The following is a 22231-nucleotide window of genomic DNA, read 5'->3' on the forward strand; positions in this document are numbered from 1 at the left end:
AAAGGTTCTGGAAACAGGTAGTGGGGATAGTTTTAAGACACTGTGAATGTTGTTAAATGTCACTGGATTGTAGATACACACACACACACCCCATCTCCAAACCCCTACTCCTCCAACTTACATAAGACAGCCTAGGGGTCCATTTTGCATTGTCAAGCAATACTAGGTAATACTAGCCAGGGAAATCACAATCTCTCCTCTCAAAATCACACTACAATTCTACACCAGACTAAGGTCAAAAACGGTAGAGTATTATTTATCCCCCCATTCTCCCTGGGTATAACTTTATTCCCTATCTAAAACCTATGAATGCAAAAGGAAATAGCCAGCATGGTAACAGCTGCTTGAGCTAAAGAGTCAGCGAGCAGATAAAGCAGGCAAATGTCATCAAGGCGCTAGCAGGCAGAACCTAGAGCACTCTACATATAATGCCCAATAGAGGGAGAAGCTTAAGCAAGGTAGCTCCTACAACAGATAGGTCCTAAGTTACAAAGTTCTAAGTTTGAATTTAGTACGTATCGCCTCTTTACTGTAAGCATTTTGTAGAGATGGCAGTAGTGAAAATAAATCCATAAGTGATTAACCTCTGATTAATGTTTGCTGTGTAAGACAAGGTTTTAAGAACTGGAGATATATAAACAAGAGTAAGATATGCCCCACTGGAAATATCTAAGAAAAAGACATGACCTACTTTTAAACAGAGACATAAGACATCTATACAAAAAATTCAACCTGGCCACTGCAGTGGCTCACGCCTGTAATCCCAGCATTTTGGGAGGCCAAGACGGGTGGATCATCTGAGGTCAAGAGTTCGAGACCAGCATGGCCAACATGGTGAAACCCCATCTCTACCAAAAATACAAAGTTTAGCCGGGCGTGGTGGCAGGTGCCTGTAATCCCTGCTACTTGGGAGGCTGAGACAGGAGAATCACTTGAATCCGGGAGACAGAGGTTGCAGTGAGCCAAGATCACGTCACTGTACTCCAGCCTTCGTGACAAGAGTGAAACGTCCTCTCGACGGGGGCGGGGAGAGGAATAGATAAAAGTAAGGAAATGTCAGCCTCTCTCAATTAGATAAGGTCCTTGAAGGTAGGAACTTGCCTTATGCTGCACCAAGTGCACTGGCCTGCACCTAACAGAGGCTTAAAATACTGGCTTTTGATTTCCACTAAACATATTATACTGTGAGAAAGCAATGTAAGTAAGACACAGAGGCAAGAATTGTATATACTTCGTCTGTTATCCAGGGAGAGCCTGGAAGATCTGAGCAAGAAAATAAGGCCAGCACATCTACCCTTAAATATTCTTGTGTTGTCACAAAATAGGATATGATATATAAGAATTCATATTTCCCTCCGTGAAAGGAAGCTGGGTAGCTAGACAACAAAGGGGAACATAGAATTACTATACACAACATAACTTTCTATATCCTTTAAATTTTGTGGTATGTGACCTTATTACTCAAAGAAAACAATATTTTTACTTGTAAACAATATTTCTTTTTTTTTTTTTTTTTTTTTGAGACGGAGTCTTGCTCTGTCGCCCAGGCTGGAGTGCAGTGGCCGGATCTCAGTTCACTGCAAGCTCCGCCTCGGGCTCCCGCCATTCTCCTGTCTCAGCCTCCCGAGTAGCTGGGACTACAGGCGCCCATCACCTCGCCCGGCTAGTTTTTTGTATTTTTTAGTAGAGACGGGGTTTCACCGTATTAGCCAGGATGGTCTCGATCTCCTGATCTCGTGATCCGCCCGTCTTGGCCTCCCAAAGTGCTGGGATTACAGGCTTGAGCCACCACGCCCGGCCTACAATATTTAATTCTTAAGAATTTCCAGGCAGGGGCCAGGCGCAGTGGCTCACACCTGTAATCCCAGCACTTTGGGAGGCTGAGGTAGGCGGATTACCTAAAGTCAGGAGTTCGAGACCAGTCTCGATGGTGCCATCATGAAGAAACCCTGTCTCTACTAAAAATACAAAATTAGCTGGGCATGGGGGAGCATGCCTGTAATCCCAGCTACTCAGGAGGCTGAGGCTGGAGAATCGCTTGAACTCAAGAGGCAGAGGTTGCGGTGAGCTGAGATCGTGCACCATTGCACTCCACTGGGCAACAAGAGCGAAACTCCATCTCAAAAAAAAAAAAAAAAAAAAAAAATGTGCACAATTAAATGGCTTTTATTATATTCACAGTTGTGGATCTATCTCCATAACTGCAAAACGCTTTTATCACCCCCCCCAAAAAAAAAAAAAAAAAACCCATCACAGTCACTGACCATTCCCTACATCCCTCAACCCCTAATCTACTTTCTGTCACCAAGGATTTTCCTATTCTGGACATTTTATATAAATGGCATAATTCAATATGTGGTCTTTCCTGCATGGTTTTACTTAGCATGTTTTCAAGGTTCTTCCATGTTGTAGTATACATCAATACATCCTTTCGTTTTATTACTAAGTAACATTCCATCATATAGCAGCGCCCCCTATATCCACATGGAATATGTTCCAAGACTACCAATGAATGCCTGAAAACAAAAACAGTATACTATACTGTATATACTATGTTTTTTCCTATACATACATACCCATAATCAAGTTTAACATATAAATTAGGCACAGTAAGAGATTAATTATAATTAATAATAAAATAGAACAATTATAAGAACATACTATCATAAAAGTTATGTGAGGGCTGGGTGTGGTGGCTCACGTCTGTAATCCCAGCACTTTGGAAGGCTGAGGCAGGCGGATCACCTGAGGTAGGGAGTTTGAGACCAGCATGACCAACATGGTGAAACCCTGTCTCTACTAAAAATCCAAAATTAGCCAGGCGTGGTGGCACATGCCTGTAATCTCAGCTACTCAGGAGGCTGAGGCAGGAGAATCACTTGAACCCAGGAGGCAGAGGCTGTGGTGAGTCAAGATCGTGCCACTGCACTCCAGCCTGGGCAACGAGAATGAAACTCCATCTCAAAAACAAAAACAAACAAACAAAAAATTGATTGCCACTGCCTGCTGCTTCCCACTTATCAACAAAAAAAGTAAACAACTTCTAAATCATAAAGATTTTAAAACTGTAAACTAGCTTTAGGATTGTTAATCCCCACCCAGTAAAATTCCTTAGAATCTGGTCTAAAAATAAAACCATGTGTCAAGTGTTCCTCAAAAAATACTATGTGCACTGATTGGAATGTGATGCCAGTTAACATACTTTGTGAGTAATTTGCCGAACTTTAGATAGTCTAGGCCAAAACCAGTAACAAAGAAACAACACCCACTTGACATTTTCCTTGGTTAAGCTGAGATTCTAGGGGTCATTTTAGAAAAAAGGCAAACATCTGAAATTAACTAAAATCATTTAGAGCTACGCAAGTCATTCTGGGAGAAAAGAAGTTACAAAATGACTCACATATTGTAAAATTAAAGATGAAACCTTAATGTGTAATTAAGGAATTTTTACTTACAACTCTAAGGCAAGAAAAAAATACCCAGCCATTACTATCATGAGAATTACAAGGCAAGATGCCTGGGCGAGCCTGTAATGCCAGCACTTTGGGAAGCCGAGGAGGGTGGATCACTTGAGGTCAGGAGTTCGAGACCAGCCTGGCCAACATGGTGAACTCTCGTCTCTACTAAAAATACAAAAATTAGCCAGGCGTGGTGGCCGGCACCTGTAATCTCAGCTACTCGGGAGGCTGAGGCATAAGAATCCCTTGAACCTGGGAGGCAGAGGTTGCAGTGAGCCAAGATCGCACCACAGAACTCCAGCCTGGGTGATAGCGCCAGATTTCGTTTAAAAAAAAAAAAAAAAAAAAAAAATTACAGGCAAGATAAGTTAGCCCCATACCAAAAGTATCGACTGAACTGCAACACAAATATCTAGTATTACATTTTGAACCCAGTCAGATGAGCAATTAGGAATTCTACCCTCCCATACACATACCAATAAAAGACCTAAACAACCTCATTCTAAATAAACCCAGTGTTCTCTGATTTTCCAATTAATTTACTCAAGGTAAGCAATTTTCCACCTCACAGTCATTTGTTTTGAAGAAATGACTCCCAAGATCTGCATAACTTAAAAACAAAAAACTAAGTCAAAGCTCAATTTCATGGTTTCATAAACCTCCTCACTGTCACATTAGTACATTGCCTTTCAAAGGCAATATTTAAAATTCTCTTCTGCAAGTCAACATTAAGGCATGCTGTTTGGCTAACAAGCTCCTCCCAAGATCAAGATTATTATGTATGGCCTATTATGTTCCTAACATGCAAACAAAAGTACTCCCTCATAGTAACATTTTTTTAGGCAGTAGGTTACTAACAAAGATTTACCTGAAATTTAAATGTAGAATCATACATTTATTACTAATAGACTACCTGAAATAGTAGTTTAAAGTTATCAATTGTATTTTTCATTTCCTAAATATTCCAGTGCTTCTGGAAAAGTCAAATTTAACTTACAAGAAGTTGTTTAATCTTCAGAGCAAACAAATGGAATAAACTAAAAGCAACTAGTCTCAGAGCAACTGTTATATAATACTTGATGCTTAACGTTCTTCATCTTTTAGATACTTTTCATCAGAAATTACCAGCTTAATTTGCTTCTCACTGTTTTTTTCAGCTAAACCAAATCCCATAAAATATGCTCAAGCCTTCTATTGAAGGCACACTTTGTTTTTTTTTTTTTTGAGACAGGGTCTCTGTCGCCAACACTGAAGTACAGTGACATGAACATGGCTCACTGAACCTCAACCTCCCTGGGCTCAGGTGATCCTTTCACCTCAGCCTCCCAAGTTGCTGGGACTACAGGCATACTACACCATACCCTGCTAATTTTTTCTTTTTTTGTGTATGTATTTTTTGTAGGGACAGGTTTTCACCATGTTGCCCAGGGTGGTCTCAAACTCCTGAGCTCTAGCAATTCACCAGCCTCGGCCTCCCAAAGTGCTGGGCTTACAGGCATGAGCCACCACAACTGGCTGATGTTTTTACAACTACTGACAAGACTTTAACAAAGGAATTCCACTATAATTTATAACCACGAACCACCACATACCAGCCAGGCACGATGGCTCACGCCTGTAATCCCAGCACTTTGCGAGTCCAAGGCAGGTGGATCAGGAGTTCAAGACCAGCCTGGCCAATATGGCGAAACCCCGTCTCTGCTAAAAATATAAAAATTGGCTAGGCGTGGTGGCAGGTGCCTGTAGTCCCAGCTGCTTGGGAGGCTGAGGCAGGAGAATGCTTAAACCCGGGAGGAGGCAGAGGTTACAGTGAGCCAAGATCATGCCACTGCACTCACTAAAAAAAAACCACATATCTTTAAAAGATAAGCCTTTAGTACAGAAACAGTAACAGGTTTATTTTTCCAAGTATCCCAGCATTCAACTGGGTCAAATGTTTATGCTGCATTTTATTTTTTTTTTTTATTTTTTTTTTTTTGGAGTGCAGTGGCCGGATCTCAGCTCACTGCAAGCTCCGCCTCCCGGGTTTACGCCATTCTCCTGCCTCAGCCTCCCAAGTAGCTGGGACTACAGGCGCCCGCCACCTCGCCCGGCTAGTTTTTTGTATTTTTAGTAGAGACGGGGTTTCACCATGTTAGCCAGGATGGTCTCGATCTCCTGACCTTGTGATCCGCCCATCTCGGCCTCCCAAAGTGCTGGGATTACAGGCTTGAGCCACTGCGCCCGGCCTTATGCTGCATTTTAAACAGCTTAGCCCTTTAGTGATAAGGGTAAAAACAAGTCAAAATAATCCTGAATGTTCTTCAGTGGTATATAATCATCACAACGAAAGTAAGGTTTAGGAACTGCAACTGAAGTCTGTTAATTCCGTAATAGTCACTTTAGCATAAACATTAATCACAGTATTATACCTATTTTAGGAAAATTATGTTTATGGGGATAAAGATTTTATAACAGGTTGTTATCCAAGAAGTCAATACCAAGAAATAGTTTAAAAAATACACTTATTAAACTAAAAATACATCCTACACATTTTTTGGATGTTTGTTTTCTAGAGTCGTCCAATTTCTGTAAGACTGGGGAGTACATTATTTATATTTAAAATTTAGGCCAGGCACAGTGGCTCACGCCTGTAATTCCAGCGAGGCCATGGGAGGCCGAGGTGGGCACATCACTTGAGGTCAGGAGTTCGAGACCAGCCTGGCCAACACAGCGAAACCCCATCTCTACTAAAAATACAAAAATCAGCCGGACGTGATGATGTGTGCCTGTAATCCCAGCTACTCGGGACGGTGAGGCAGGATAACTGCTTGAACCAAAGAGGCGGAGGTTGCAGTGAGCCGAGATCGCACCACTGCACTCCAGCCTGGGCAAAAAAATAAAAAATAATAGGATAATAAAACAAATATTAGGAGAGTGTTTTACATTTATAAAGTTAACATTTTTGTGAGCAAGTATAACTTTAGGAGAATTTTCTGCAAGAATCCCCAGGAATATATGAGTTCAATTCATTCACCACTGTGTAAGTGCAAAACATTAAATGTTCTGCTGGCCAGGCGCAGTGGATCACACCTGTAATTTCAGCACTTTGAGAGGCTGAAGCTGAAGGATCACTTGAGCCCAAGAGTTCTATTGAAGGCATACTTTTTAGACCAGTCTGGCCAACACAGTGCAACCCCCTCTCTATTATTAAAAAAAAAAAAAAAAGTTCTGCCTGGCCAGTGGCTCACCCCTGTAATTCCAGCAAGCACGTTGGGAGGGAGAGGTGGAGGCAGGAACATCACCTGAGCCCAGGAGTTTGAGACCAGCCTAGGCAACACCATCAGACTCCATCTCTACTCATTTTTTTTTTTAATTATCCATGTGTGGTAGCACCTGTCTGTAGTCCCAGCTACTCAGGAGGCAAAGGCAGGAGAACTGCTTAAGCCCAGGAATTAGAGGCTGCAACTGAGCTACGATCATGTCACTGCACTCTAGCCTGGGTGACAGAGTGAGATCCTGTTCCTTTAAAAAAAAAAAAAAAAGAAAGAAAGAAAAGAAAAAAAGTTTGAATTGTTCTGAAAAAATAAAAAAAACTAAAAAGTCATTAAGTTTAACAAACTAAATCTTTTCAATCACTATGAGCTTCAACATCGACAAAGGGAGAAAACTATCAGCAAGAATAAAGATTCAGCAAATCATATACAATAATCCAAATTCAATTAGTTCACCATCTACAACAAAATCCCCTCACAATTCTAGCAACTTCTATTTTTCTCTCATCTCTCACCATTTCCTTCCTGCACCCCAGGCAATTTGCTGCTCCCCAAACTCATCCCAACTCCCACATGTCTCTAAGCCTTTGTACCAGCTGTTTCCTGAGTTCCTCCTCACCTGGTGAGCACTTACTCACCGGTCTTTCAAAACTCGACGCTTAAGTCTCCTCGAGTGTAGAAGCTTCCTCAACTCCTCCCCAAGGAAAACTAACTGTTCTAAATCCTCACAACACTTGGTAAGCCAATTCTTATCACACTGCATTGTTTTCACTCCTTAGGAGCGCAGGGAGGGCAGAATCTCTCCACTCAGCCCACAGAGGACCAGGCAAGCACAAACGTTCAATGAACGTGCCTTGAATTCATTTCCTACTTAGATTAAGTGACCCCCTAGAACCCGTTCACACCTCAAGGAGACACAGAAGTTCCTATCCTTCTTCCCACCACAGAATGAATACCAGGGGCACACCCAGAGCCCTAGAAAGAGAACAATGAATGAACACGGCCGCCTCGCCTCTCACGACGTCCAAACTCCTCTCTCTTGGGTATCGACTCGCTCGCAGAGCCTCAGCAGCTGCAGAGCTGAAGCGTCCCGGCGGCTCTCGCTTCACACAAAAGGCAGTCCTGGCTCTTCATTCCAAAGCGTCCTGAGGCCAATCCTCTATAAGCATCTCAAGACTTTCATTAATAACCCACAGAGTCCTGATACCCAAGGCTAGTCCTGATATCCAAGAAGAGAACCCTGTGACTTTGTGGTAGGGCACTGGCCAGTTTCCTCCTCTCTTACCCGATTCCTCACGTCCTCCCTAAAAGGGTGTCACCTGACTGAAGTATCCAGAGAAAGGTTGCGTGCAAGCCCGGGTCCCACAATCGACGGCCCAAGAGAAAAGGAATTGGCCCATCCAAGTGACAACAGACATGGGGCAACTCTGGGCGGATTTTCCCACTGCCAAATAATGAGGAATGCGCACTGGCACAGGGGTGGCGTTGGCACGTTTCCGCAAAACACAAGGAAATTTGAGTGGGATGTGGGAACTAGGCTCGCCGGCCATGACACCGGACTCCGGGGCCCCCGCCCAACGCTAACCGGGGTGACAGCGGCCTGGCCCAAGCCCTCCGCCTGGCAGCCGCGGGGCCGCTCCATCAGCGCCACCCAGGCCCGCTCGCCCTGGAAGCCGGTCCCTCAGTCCCGCCGCCCGGCTCCCCCGGCATCCACGACCCGGCCCCTGCCACCTACCTGAGGGAGCCAGGCCGCCCCAACGTCCTGTCGTCCGGTGGCAGCTTCTCGTCCGCTCCTCCTCCCCGCGGCGGGTGAGGGAGCGGGAGGCGGTCACATTCGGCGCGTCCCCAGCCCAGGGGACGGAGCCCCGAGTAGCCCCCGCATCGTAGCACACGCGCTCCGCGCCTCAGGGCACGCGCCCCAAAGCCCGGCCAGCTGACCCTTTTCGGGGCCCAAGGAATGCAGCAGAAAACCCTTTCCACCTCACAATCGTTCTCCTCTTACTCCCGCCATCTAAGATGGCGGCCCAAGCGTCCGCGATTAAGACTCTCGGGCGGCCACCGCAAGCGAGCCCTCGACTCGGTGCTCGTCCTCCCGACCTGCGACGCCACCGGCTCTCCGCTTCTGCGCTAGCCCTCCTGGCAGTCGACTTCTAACTTGGCTCGGGCATCCATCGCTCTGGCCTGAACACAGGCCCCTCCCCCGGGGCGTGGGCTCGCGATCTGGTGGCCGCCATTTCGGAGCTGAAGAGGTTAGGCGATGCTGGCTTATTCTCAGGAGGGGCACTCGGTAATCGAGAAGAGCCGGCTTTCGGCCAGCCAGGAGTGGCCAGAGGCCTAGAAGGGGAGAGGAAGGCCTGCCTGCCAACATTGCAAGGCCCAGCGATCATCAGACGTGCCCCAGGACACAGAGCACAGTGTCCAACTTTGACTCTCCGGAGTCGGACACTTTAATGCCAAATTACGGCTCTGGCACTTGACAGCTATGTGGACAGTCCCTGAACCTTAAGCGGTCTTTTCCTCGTGTGTAAATTGGGGATTCATTTTTTTTCCCCCATCACATTAGCAAAGAGTTAGAAAAACTAATAATATTGATCCAAGGTACATTGAAACCTGTTGTGTGCCCTCTCAGCGCTATGAGAGTGGAACTTGGACATTTTAAAAGTATGTATCCTTCCTCCCGGCAGTTTCACTTCTAGACATGAATTCTAGAGAAATAAGTAAACATATACACAAAAAGTTATGTGTGAAGATGTTTAATGCCATATTTGCATTCTCGAGAAATACTGGGGGTGAAATGTAGATTAACAGGAAACTGGGCCGGGCGCGGTGGCTCAAGCCTGTAATCCCAGCACTTTGGGAGGCCGAGACGGGTGGATCACTAGGTCAGAAGATCGAGACCATCCTGGCTAACACGGTGAAACCCCGTCTCTACTAAAAAATACAAAAAACTAGCCGGGCGAGGTGGCGGGCGCCTGTAGTCCCAGCTACTCAGGAGGCTGAGGCAGGAGAATAGCCCGAATCCGGGAGGCGGAGCTTGCAGTGAGCTGAGATCCGGCCACTACACTCCAGCCTGGGCGACAGAGCGAGACTCCGTCTCAAAAAAAAAAAAAAACAGGAAACTGGTTAAGAGAACGCTGCTACATCCAATCTGGGTTGTCATCCATCCAAGAATGAACTAGATATAATTACTGAATTAATTTATTTATTTATTTATTTATTTATTTTTTGAGACGGAGTTTCGCTCTGTCGCCCAGGCTGGAGTGCAGTGGCCGGATCTCAGCTCACTGCAAGCTCCGCCTCCTGGGTTCACGCCATTCTCCTGCCTCAGCCTCCCGAGTAGCTGGGACTACAGGCGCCCGCCACCTCGCCCGGCTAATTTTTTGTATTTTTTAGTAGAGATGGGGTTTCACCGTGTTAGCCAGCATGGTCTCGATCACCTGACCTCGTGATCCGCCCATCTCGGCCTCCCAAAGTGCTGGGATTACAGGCTTGAGCCACCGCGCCCGGCCAATTACTGAATTTAAAACAACAACAAAAAGGGCCGGGCACGGGGGCTCACTGCTGTAATCCCAGCACTTTGGGAGGCTGAGGTGGGCAGCCTGAGTTCGGGAGTTCGAGACCAGCCTGACCAACATGGAGAAACCCCGTCTCTACTAAAAACACAAAAATTAGCCGGGCGTGGTGGCGTGCGCCTGTAATCCCAGCTACTCAGAAGGCTGAGTCAGGAGAATCGCTTGAACCCGGGAGGCAGAGGTTGCAGTGAGCCGAGATTACACCATTACACTCCAGCCAGAGCAAGACTCCATCTCGAAAAAATAAATAAATATTAAAAAATAAAAATTCAAAAGTAGCAGGGCGTGGTGGTGCATGCCTGAAATCCCATCTACTGGGGAGGCAGAGGCAGGAGAATTGCTTGTACCCGGGAGGCGGAGGTTGCGGTGAGCCGAAATCGTGGCATTGCACTCCAGCCTGGGCAACAAGAGCAAAACTGTCTCCAAAAAAAAAAAAAAAGACATGGCCGGGCGTGGTGGCTCACGCCTGTAATCCCAACACTTTGGGAGGCGGAGGCGGGCAGATCACGTGAGGTCATGAGTTTGAGACCAGCCTGGCCAACATGGTGAAACATGTTTCTACTAAAAAATAAAACAAACAAACAGAAAAATTGGGCAGGTGTGGTCAATGGAGCGCTACTGCACTCCAGCCTGGGTGACAGAGCCAGACTCTTGTCTCAAAAAAGAAAAAAAAAAAGCCATTAAGCTGAGCCGGGCGCGTTGACTCCTGTAATCCCAGCACTTTGGGAGGCCGAGGTGGGCAGATCACAAGGTCAGAAGATGGAGACCATCCTGGCTAACACAGTAAAACCCCGTCTCTACTAAAAATACAAAAAAATTAACCAGGCGTGGTGGTGGGCGCCTGTAGTCCCAGCTACTCGGGAGGCTAAAGCAGGAGAGTGGCGCGAACCCAGGAGGCGGAGCTTGCAGTGAGGGGAGATGGAGCCACTGCACTCCAGCCTGGGCGACAGAGTGAGACACCATCTCAAAAAAAAAAAAAGTCATTAAGTTAAAAAACCAGAACATTATGTATGACCTTATTTATGCAAACACAGGAACACAAGATACCAACCTAATACTACAGAATGCCATGTGCACTATTCCTTTTCGATATTGAGAGCCTATTAGGTACCACACATTATTTTGGATATTGGAAAATTAACAGCAATCAAAATCCCTGCCTTCTAGTAATGGGAGACTAAAAGAAAATATAAATAATAAGATTCAGGCTGGATGTGGTGGCCAAAGCCTCTAATCCCAGCACTTTGAGAGGCCAAGGAAGGAGGTTCACTTGAGCCCAGGAGTTGAAGACCAGCCTGAGCAACATGAGACCCCATCTCTACCAAAAAAAAAAAAAAGAAAGAAAGAAAAGAAAATTAGTATGCATGGTGACATGCCCCTGTAATCCAGCTAGGGAGGAGGCTGAGGTGGGAGGATCACTTGGAGTTGGGGATAGCTTGAGCTATGATTGCCTCACTGCACTCCAGCCTGGACAACATAGCAAGACCCTGTCTCTTAAAAAAGAAGAAGAAAAGAAAAATGAAACAAAGTGAGAATGACAGGAGTATGTGGACCAACATAAAAATAAATGTGGGAGAAAGACTGGCCAGGCGCAGTGGCTCATGCCAGTAATCCCAGCACTTTGGGAGGCCGAGGCAGGTGGATCACGAGGTCAGGAAATCGAGACCCTCCTGGCTATCATGGCGAAACCCAGTCTCTACTAAAAATACAAAAAAAAAAAAAAAAAAAATTAGCTGGGCGTGGTGGAGGGTGCCTGTAGTCCCAGCTACTCAGGAGGCTGAGGCAGGAGAATGACGTGAACCCGGGAGGCAGAGCTTGCAGTGAGCCAAGATCACGCCACTGCACTCCAGCTTGGGCAACAGAGCGAGACACCGTCTCAAAAAAAAAAAAAAGAAAGAAAGAAAGACTAGAAGGTGTGGAATGTGGATACCATGAGGGGGATTTTTTTTAATGGGAATAATAGGCCAGGCGCAGTGGCTCACACCTGTAATCCCAGCACTTTGGGAAGCCGAGGTGGGCGGATCACCTGGGTTTGGGAGTTTGAGACCAGCCTGACCAACATGGAGAAACCCCGTGTCTACTAAAAATACAAAATTAGCCGGGCATGGTGGCAGATGCCTGTAATCCCATCTACTCGGGAGGCTGAGGCAGGAGAATTCCTTGAACCTAGGAGGCAGAGTTTGCGGTGAGTGGAGATCGCGCCATTGCACTCTGGCCTGGGCAACAAGAGCGAAACTGTGTCTCAAAAATAAATAAATAAAATAAAATGGGAATAATAACACCTTCCTTACAGGATTAAATGAGATAAAACCTGGAGAGCACTTAGTGCAGAGCCTGGTGGTTGAGACTTCAGTGCCTACAGCCTGACTTGCCTAGGTTCAAATTTGGACTCTGCCATTTCCTTATCTGTGACTTGGAGAACTCATTTAAACTTCTCAATTCCTCCATTCCCTCATCGATAATGGAAATGTGATGATACTACGTCTTAGAGTTGTAAGGATTTAGTAAGTTTTAGAAGTAAAGTACTTGGGGGCTGGGCGCGGTGGCTCAAGCCTGTAATCCCAGCACTTTGGGAGGCCGAGACGGGCGCATCACGAGGCCAGGAGATCGAGACCATCCTGGCTAACACGGTGAAACCCCGTCTCTACTAAAAAATACAAAAAACTAGCCGGGCGCGGTGGCAGGCGCCTGTAGTCCCAACTACTCGGGAGGCTGAGGCAGGAGAATGGCGTGAACCCGGGAGGCGGAGCTTGCAGTGAGCTGAGATCCGGCCACTGCACTCCAGCCTGGGCGGCAGAGCGAGACTCCGTCTCAAAAAAAAAAAAAAAAAAAAAAAAGAAGTAAAGTACTTGGGCCGGGCGCGGTGGCTTAAGCCTGTAATCCCAGCACTTTGGGAGGCCGAGATGGGCGGATCACGAGGTCAGGAGATCGAGACCATCCTGGCTAACACGGTGAAACCCCGTCTCTACTAAGAAATACAAAAAATAGCCGGGCGAGGTGGCAGCGCCTGTAATCCCAGCTACTCGGGAGGCTGAGGCCGGAGAATGGCATGAACCCGGGAGGCGGAGCTTGCAGTGAGCTGAGATCCAGCCACTGCACTCCAGCCTGGGCTACAGAGCGAGACTCCGTCTCAAAAAAAAAAAAAAAAAAAAGAAGTAAAGTACTTGGAACAATGCCTTGCTCATATTAAGTGTTGTAGAAGTGTTAGCTGTAATTCCTAGAGCTATCTCCCTCTTTTTCTAAAATAACACTGGTTTACAAGGAAACCAAATAAGTCAATATTATAACTATCCCTAATTATCATTATCATTATTACTTGAGGCAGAACTTCGAAGCCACACTTGCTGACCTTATGATTATTCCTTCCTTCAGCATCCCCACCTGATATTTGCCCAGCACTTTACATCTTAGAAATTTAAGGAGCCTATGCCTCATTCAAACTTTTCAGCTCACCTGGAAGAATGGCTACTTCATTTTTTAAAAAATTTATTGAGGTGAAATGAACCATTTTAAACTGAACATTTAGTGGCATTTAGTACATTCAGTCTTTTACAGCCACCACCCCTAGTTCCAAAACATTTCCATTACTCCAAAGTAAAACCCCTTACCCATCAAGCAGTTTCTTCCCCATCCCCCGATGTCTGGCAATCACCAATATGCATTCTGTCACTATGGATTTTTCTATTCTGGATGTTTCATAAAAATGGACTCACACAATACGTGGCCTTTTGTGACTGACTTCTTTCACTTGGCATAACGTTTTCAAGGTTCATCCACATGGTAACATGTGTCAGTACTTTATTCGTTTTCATGGCTGAATAATATTCCATGGTAAGTTTATACCACATTTTGTTTATCCATTCATCTGTTGGTGGATATTTGGGCTGTTTCCATTTTGGGGGCATCGTATGTGCTACGAACAAGTGTGTTACATGCTAGGTTGCATATCCCCTACTTTGGATACCTCTGGTTTGGTGGTAGGAGAGGTCAAGTGTGCTAAAGTTATTAGGAAAGGTCTCAGAAGGGTAATAGGAGGAAGGAATGAGTCTGAAATGGTTTGAAGGAAGAATAGACATGCCCATGATGTCAGATCAGAGGAGGAAAATAGGCTGGGCACAGTGGCTCACACCTGTAATCCCAACACTTTGGGAGGCTGAGGCGGGCAGATCACCTGAGGTCAGGAGTTTAAGACCAACCTGGCCAACATGACGAAAAACGTCTCTACTAAAAATACAAAAATTAGCTGGGCATGGTGGCATATGTTTGTAGTCCCAGCTACTCGGGAGGCTGAGGCACAAGAATTGCTTGAACCAGGGAGGTGGAGGTTGCAGTGAGCAAAGATCATGCCACTGCACTCCAGCCTGGGAGATAGAGGGAGACCCTGTCTCAAAAAAAAAAGAAAAAAGAAAAAAGATATACAGTTGGCCAGGCGTGGTGGCTCACGCCTGTAATCCCAGCACTTTGGGAGGCCTAGGCAGGTGAATCACGAGGTCAGGAGATCAAGACCATCCTGGCTAACGCAGTGAAACCCTGTCTCTACTAAACAAAATATAAAAAATTAGCTGGCCATGGTAGCGGGCGCCTGTAGTCCCAGCTACTTGGGAGGCTGAGGCAGGAGAATGGCGTGAACCCAGGAGGCGGAGCTTGCAGTGGGCCGAGATTGCACCACTGCACTCTAGCCTGGGCAACATAGCGAGACTCTGTCTCAAAAAAAAGAGAAAAAAGATGTACAGTAAGGTCTTTATGTTTGGCAAAAAGGGTGTATTTTTCAGATGAAGGAAAGAAAAAATAGTGGCCATTTACAGAATGTCTTCACGTATCAGGCATTTTTACAGTTTCCAATACACAACCCGTGAGAGGCCTCATCTTCACATGAGGAGAGGGTAAGTAATTTGTCCTAAGACACAAAGCTGGTGGTAAGTAGTAGAGCAAGGATTTGGATCTGTTTTGTTTGTTCATTCCTCATTCAGTTAATAAAATTTCTTGGCAGACTGGTGGTTCACACCTGTAATCCCAGCAATTCAGGAGGCCAAAGTGAGAGAACCCCTTGAGGCCAGGAGTTTGAGACCAGCCTAGACTACATCGTGAGAGTCCATCTCTATCAAAAATTTTTAAAATTAGCCAGACATGGTGGCACATTCCTGTAGTTCTAGCTTCCTGGGAGGCTGAGGCAAGAGGATCACCTGAGCCCAGGAGGCTGCAGTCAACTATGATCATGCCACTGCACTCCAGCTTGTCTAAAAAAAGCTAAAATTAAATTTCTTTAACGCTTAATATATGCCAGGCCCTGTGTTAGAGCTGGGCCTATAGCAGTAAACAAGGCAAAGTCCCTGTATGTACTCAAGGACTTTAAGCTCTAGCAGGGGAGACAAGCAGCAAACAAGTAAATGAATAATATGATAATTAGGGTTGTGGCAAATCAATGAAGGGAACTGCTAGAGAATGACAGAACGGGAAGAGGGTGTGCCTTTAGATTCAGTAGCCAAGGAAGGCCTGTCTCAGGAGGTGATAGTTAAGCTGGGCATGAAAGGATGAAAAAGAGCTAGAGGAAGAGCATTCTAAGCAGTTGGAACAGTATGTGTGAGGGCCATGAAGTAAGACAGGAGTGCAGGCAAGTGTGGTTAGAGCACAGAAAACTGGGGGAGCAGATGAAGCTGAGGACAAAGGGGAGTCATATTCAGTCTGACTCCCAAACCTGTGACCTTTCCATGCCATCCTGCCCTGCAGGACTTTGAAGTGTGGGGCTGGCCTGGGCTGGGTGCTGGGAAAGACAGAACCATGTAAACAAAGAGTTGTCCCAGCAGGTGACGCAAATGTGCTCTCATGGATGACTGTGCAAGGGGTACCCAGAGGAGGGAGGCAGTGACCAGAGGCAACATGTAAGCTATCTTAAAAGATGAGTGGAATTGTAACCATAATAGGTCCTTTATCCAGTGCACATGGCAAGTCAATTCGCCACATTGCAGCAGTGAAAGAGGTTTAATTCTAGGGATGCTGAACGAGGAGATGGGAGGAAACTTCAAATCTGTCTCCATGGAGTTTGGGAATCAGCCAAAGTGTGGAGATCCTTGATTGCTCAAGGAGCACAGGGCAAAGTCATGGAACAAGGAGATGAAGAAACTGTATTCTCATGCTGATTCCATTCCTCTGTAGGGGTTAGTGGGTCTTCAAACTATTTGAGGTCAACTATCTTGCTGGAATTTGGGATCTAAAAAACATCTTAGGAAATTCTTAAACAAAAACCTTTATAATGTCAGATATTATGATATAATGTCAGATATTCTACCTATCTTAAACAAAAGCCTTATTATTCTAGCATCAGAAAGCTTATTTATAGGCCAGGTGTGGTGGCGGCTCACACCTGTAATCCTAGCACTTTGGGAGGTTGGGGTGGGAGGATCCCTTAGCCCAAGAGTTCAAGACCATTCTGGGCAACATAGGGAGACCCATCTCTACAAAAAAATTTTAAAATGAGCTAAGTGTGGTAGCCTGCACCTGTAGACTGGGCTACTCGGGAAGTTGAGGCGGGAGGATTGCTTGAAGGTGGGAGGTCAAGACTGCAGTGAGCCATGATTATACCACTGCACTCCAGCCTGGGTGACAGAGTGAGACCTTGTTAAAAAAAAAAAAAAAAAAAGCCTGTCTGTAGGAACAATGGGGATGCAAATGGTCAGTATCTAGTGCTCTGTGTCTTTCAGTTGCAAGAAAGTGGGTCAAAGTACAGCCTGAGTAATGCTTAATTATAACTATTAATATATTTTTGTCCAAAATTCTTGTTAATCCTGTGAGGACAACTTCAGAATGTTCCAGACTGAGAAGGGAAGGAGTGCAGGGCAAGAAGTGGGAACGGTATGGGCAAAGGCTTAGAGGTGTGATTAGCATACGTTTGGGAAACAAAGCAGGTCTCTGAGGTTGGAGATTGCCTTCCTGGGGCAGACAGCATGGAGAGAACACTGAAGGGGAATCCTAAAGGTGCAAAAGATACCTGGCCCACTGTCAATCCCCCTCATGCCATAATGGGCAGCCCATGTTGGAGGGTGAGGGACTGGCTGCTGGGGTGGCAACCACAGTACATGCTATGGTGTCATTTGCAGGAAAGCCTAGTACAGCCATCTTGGAAAACAATTAAAAATTAATACTTGGACTTTCTCATAAAGTACTTGGATGCATATACTTTGGAATAATTGGCTGGGTGTGATGACTCACGCCTGTAATTCCAGCACTTTGGGAGGTCGAGGTGGGTGGATCACCTGAGATCAGGAGTTCAAGACCAGCCTGGCCAACATGGTGAAATCCCATCTCTACAAAAATACAAAAAAAAAAAAAAAAATTAGCTAGGTATGATGGCAGGTGCCTGTAATCCCAGCTACTCGGGAGACTGAGGCGGAAGAATCGCTTGATCCCAGGAGGCGGAGGTTGCAGTGAGCCGAGATTGTGCTATTGCACTCCAGCCTGGGCAACAGAGCGAGACTCTGTCTCAAAAATAAATAAATAAATAAATAAATAAATAAATAAATAAATTGGAACAGTCTCTATGGAAGGTGATTTGGCAGTATCAAAATTATAAATGCATATATCTTTTGTGCTATAAATTATCCTCCTGGGAATTTATCCTACAGATATACTTGTAAAGGTGTGAAATTATGTCCTAACAAGTTATTCCTTGCCACATTGCTTGTAATCTTTTTTTTTTTTTTTTTGAGACGGGGTCTCGCTCTGTTACTAGGTTGGAGTGCAGTGGCGTGATCTCGGCTCACTGCAACCTCCGACTCCCTGGTTCAAGTGATTTTCCTACCTCAGCTTCCCGAGTAGCTAGGATTATGGGCACATGCCACCACACCCAGCTAATTTTTTTTTTTTTGTATTTTTAGTAGAGATGGGGTTTCACCATGTTGGCCAGGATGGTCTCAAACTCCTGACCTCGTGATCCACCCGCCTTGGCTTCTCAAACTGCTGGGATTACCGGTGTGAGCCACCACGCCCAGCCCACATTGCTTGTAATCTAACAAATATGGGCCAGGTGTGGTGGCTCACACCGGTAATCCCAGCACTATGCGAGGCCGAGGCGGGTGGATCCCTTGACCTCAGGAGTTGGAGACCAACCTGGACAACATGGTGAAACTCCATCTCTACCAAAAATACAAAAGATTAGGTAGGTCTGATGGCACACGCCTGTGGTCCCAGCTACCCAGGAGGCTGAAGTGGGAGGATCACTTGAGCCTGGGAATCGGAGGTTGCAGTTAGCTGAGATTGTGCCACTACACTCCAGCCCAGGTGACAGAGTGAGACCCTGTCTCAAACAAACAAACAAACAAATACCATGCAGCTGTAAAAAAGAACGATGAACTCTTATGTACTGATATGGAAAGATGTCCAAGAAATACTGTCAAAAAACAAAAACAAAAAAGAGCCAAGAAACAAACAGTGTGAACAGTATGCTCTTTTTGGTGAAAAGAAGGAAAATATTTGCTTGTAAAGAGTTAAAGTATAGGCCGGGCGCGGTGGCTCAAGCCTGTAGTCCCAGCACTTTGGGAGGCCGAGACGGGCGGATCACGAGGTCAGGAGATCGAGACCATCCTGGCTAACACGGCGAAACCCCATCTCTACTAAGAAATACAAAAAACTAGCCGGGCGAGGTGGCGGGCGCCTGTAGTCCCAGCTACTCGGGAGGCTGAGGCCGGAGAATGGCGTAAACCCGGGAGGCGGAGCTTGCAGTGAGCTGAGATCCGGCCACTGCACTCCAGCCTGGGCTACAGAGCGAGACTCTGTCTCAAAAAAAAAAAAAAAAAAAAAAGAGTTAAAGTATAGGCCGGGCGCGGTGGCTCACACCTGTAATCCCAGCACTTTGGGAGGCCGAGGTGGGCAGATCACAAGGTCAGGAGATAGAGACCATCCTGGCTAGCATGGTGAAACCCAATCTCTACTAAAAATACAAAACATTACCAGGCATGGTGACACACGCCTGTAGTCCCAGTTACTTGGGAGGCTGAGGCAGGAGAATCGCTTGAACCTGGGAGGCAGAGGTTGCAGTGAGCCGAGATCATGCGACTGCACTCCAGCCTGGGCAACAGAGCGAGACATGGTCTCAAAAAAAAAAAAAAAAAAAGAAAGACGTACAATATGTATGGAGGACACACCAAATGCTGCTAACGGTAATCACAGGCCAGGAGGAAGGTGAGAACTGGGTAGATGTGGTACAGCAGAGGGAAAAATAGTTTGCACTGCCTAGCTTTTTATAATTTTTAGTTTTTGAACCATGTGAGTGTGTTACCCCATTCAAAACTTTAAAAACAAAAAAAAACCTGCCTGGAGGTGAAATTGCCTGGTTCACCCTGGAAACAGATTGGGAGATGGGGACTGAACTGTAGGGTGGGGTCCATGGCCTATTCCCCAGCCCTAGCACCTCCTCCATTGTCATACTCCCCCTTTCCCTTGAATCCAATGTGACCCTCACCAGGACACTACTCACAACACTTCCCAGCACCACCTCCCCTACCACTCTGCTTCAGTTGCAAAGCCCTGGGGGGAGACATGCCCTGACTAAGCAGCCCTACTCATAGCGATCCAGGGCCACCTGCTTCTTGGACATGGCCAGTGCCCAGCCTCCCAGGACCTCTCCCACCACCTCCATGGCTCACCTCTGGAGGAAGGTTGTCCACAGCATTCCCTCAAGACTCACATGTGAGTCTCGCACTAATAATAGTCCACTCCTGCTGCAGCCACAGCTGCCTGCACCAGACCCAATGCTGCCATCCCCACACGCTCTAAGTGCAAGAAGGTGTACTTGGCTGGGCGTGGTGGCTCATGCCTGTAATCCCAGCACTTTGGGAGGCTGAGGCGGGTGAATCACTTGAGGTCAGGAGTTTGAGAGCAACCTGTCCAACATGGTGAAACCCCGTCTCTACTAAAAATACAAAAATTAGCCAGGAATGGTGGCACATGCCTATAGTCCCAGCTACTCGGGAGGCTGAAGCAGGAGAATTACTCAAATCCGGGAGATGGAGGTTGCAGTGAGCTGAGATGGCGCCACTGCACTCCAGCCTGGGTGACAGAGCAAGACTCCATCTCAAAAAAAAAAAAAAAAAAAAACAGAAGTGTACTTTGCTGAACAGGTGACCTCCCAGGGCAAGGACTGGCATTGGCCTTGCCTCAAGTGTGAGAAGTGTGGAAAGACACTGACCTCCAAGGACCACCCGGAGCATGAAGGCAAGCCCTATTGCAACCACCTCTGCTGTTTCGCTGTGTTCAGGCCCAAAATTTTTGGGTGAGGTGGAGCTGAGAGTCACACTTTCAAGTAAACCCAAATGGGGGAGACCCCATCTGGGCCACTGTCCAGGCTGATGTCAGGCTACACCCCACAGACTCAAGGCTTCCTTGTAGATCCTCATAGCCTCAATAAACCTGAACACTTGGGGGTGGGACGGGGAAGACTCACTTGCTCTGAGCCCTGGACACACCTCAGGGCTGAAGACCCACCTTCAACAGGAGCCCGATTATAGCATATTCCTACTTTAGCAGCTCCTGAGGAGAACATGCTTTCTCCTTGATAAGCCCAGTCCCTCCTCTCTGTTCTGCACAGAGGGGCTGGCCTGGACTCTGGAGTCAGACAGCTGGGAGACCAAACCCCAGCCTTCCCCTCATCTCTGTGATTCTTGGCCTCTCCCTCAGGTCAAGTAGGAAACACTTGCCTTCAGGCATTGCTGGGAGGAAACAAAACTGGAAAGCACAGTCTCTAGCACACAGTAGGAGCATAGGAAGCGCTGCTCCTCCGCCTCTCCCCAGCCTCTCTCCCTGACTCACTGCTTTCTGCCCTACCTGGACAAGTCGACTGGGTCTTGAAGAAGAAAAACACCAGTGTGCCCCTTCCACTTGCTACCCTAATTCCTCCCCTTTAGGGCCAAATTAATCTAAAAACTGGTCTAGGCTCAGGCTTAATTTTCTCACCCACCCCTGCATTAAGCCCTGACAGTTGGCCTTCCACAGCCATCCCCAGAAAGCCTCTCCTTCCCACGGAAACCACTCTCCAAGGTCCCCGGTAAATCCCAGGAGGGTGTCCCAAGCCCAGGTCTCAATGCCCTTTGTGGCATTTGGTAAAGAGTATGCCCTTCCTGTTGAAACTCTACCTCTGTGCTTCTCTCCTATTTCACACCAGCGCTGTCTGATTCCTCTTGTCCCAGGACTGGCTCTTTTTACACTTGCAGGGCTGTGGAACCCAGAGCCACTTGGTGAAGCAGCTCCTGCCATTTCCTCTGTTGGAAATACCCTTCCGTGCTTTAGATCCCAGCTCGAGGACCACTTCTGCAGCGACTAGCTCCCCCTCTACCCCAACTTCGTTGTGTGCATTGCCTTTTCTCCGCCTCATATAGGCATCACGGAACAGGCACAAGCTTTGGAATCTGACTTATTTAAAAGGTAGCACTACTCACAAAAAAAAAAAAAAAAAAAAAAAAAGAGGGGTCAGACACAGTGGCTCATACCTGTAATCCCAGCACTTTGGGAAACTAAGGTGTGGATCACCTGAGGTCAGGAGTTCAAGACTAGCCTGGCCAACATGGTAAAATCTTGTCTCTACTAAAAATGCAAAAAATTAGCCAGGCATGGTGGCAGGCGCCTGTAATCCCAGTTACTCAGGAGGCTGAGGCAGGAGAATTACTTGAACCCCGAGGCAGAGGTTGCAGTGAGCCGAGATCATGCCGCTGCACTCCAGTCTGGGCAACAAGAGCAAAACTCATTGGCCGGGCGCGGTGGCTCACGCCTGTAATCCCAGCACTTTGGGAGGCCGAGGCGGGCGGATCACAAGGTCAGGAGATCGAGACCACGGTGAAACCCCGTCTCTATTAAAAATACAAAAAATTAGCCGGGCGCGGTGGCGGGCGCCTGTAGTCCCAGCTACTCGGGAGGCTGAGGCAGGAGAATGGCATGAACCCAGGAGGCGGAGCTTGCAGTG

The 22231-nt window shown here is 46.8% G+C and overlaps 1 protein-coding gene across 4 annotated transcripts in view; it reads right to left on the bottom strand.

Annotated features, from left to right (window-relative positions):
• LOC105477727 (Raf-1 proto-oncogene, serine/threonine kinase) overlaps positions 1–8791 on the bottom strand; it is a 94355-nt gene extending 85564 nt beyond the window's left edge. For 2 of the 4 annotated variants that reach the window (XM_011734391.3, XM_011734393.3), the window contains exon 1: positions 8448–8791. The gene's annotated coding sequence lies outside the window, so the exon portion shown is untranslated. Of the gene's footprint in view, positions 1–7724; positions 7858–8447 lie in introns of all 4 variants that reach the window. The other 2 variants (XM_011734394.3, XM_011734395.2) reach the window with 2 other exon arrangements.
• Between the last annotated feature and the right edge of the window lie 13440 nt (positions 8792–22231).

The sequence above is a fragment of the Macaca nemestrina genome, chromosome 2 (genome assembly GCF_043159975.1).
Source record: "Macaca nemestrina isolate mMacNem1 chromosome 2, mMacNem.hap1, whole genome shotgun sequence".
Taxonomy (NCBI): domain Eukaryota; kingdom Metazoa; phylum Chordata; class Mammalia; order Primates; family Cercopithecidae; genus Macaca; species Macaca nemestrina.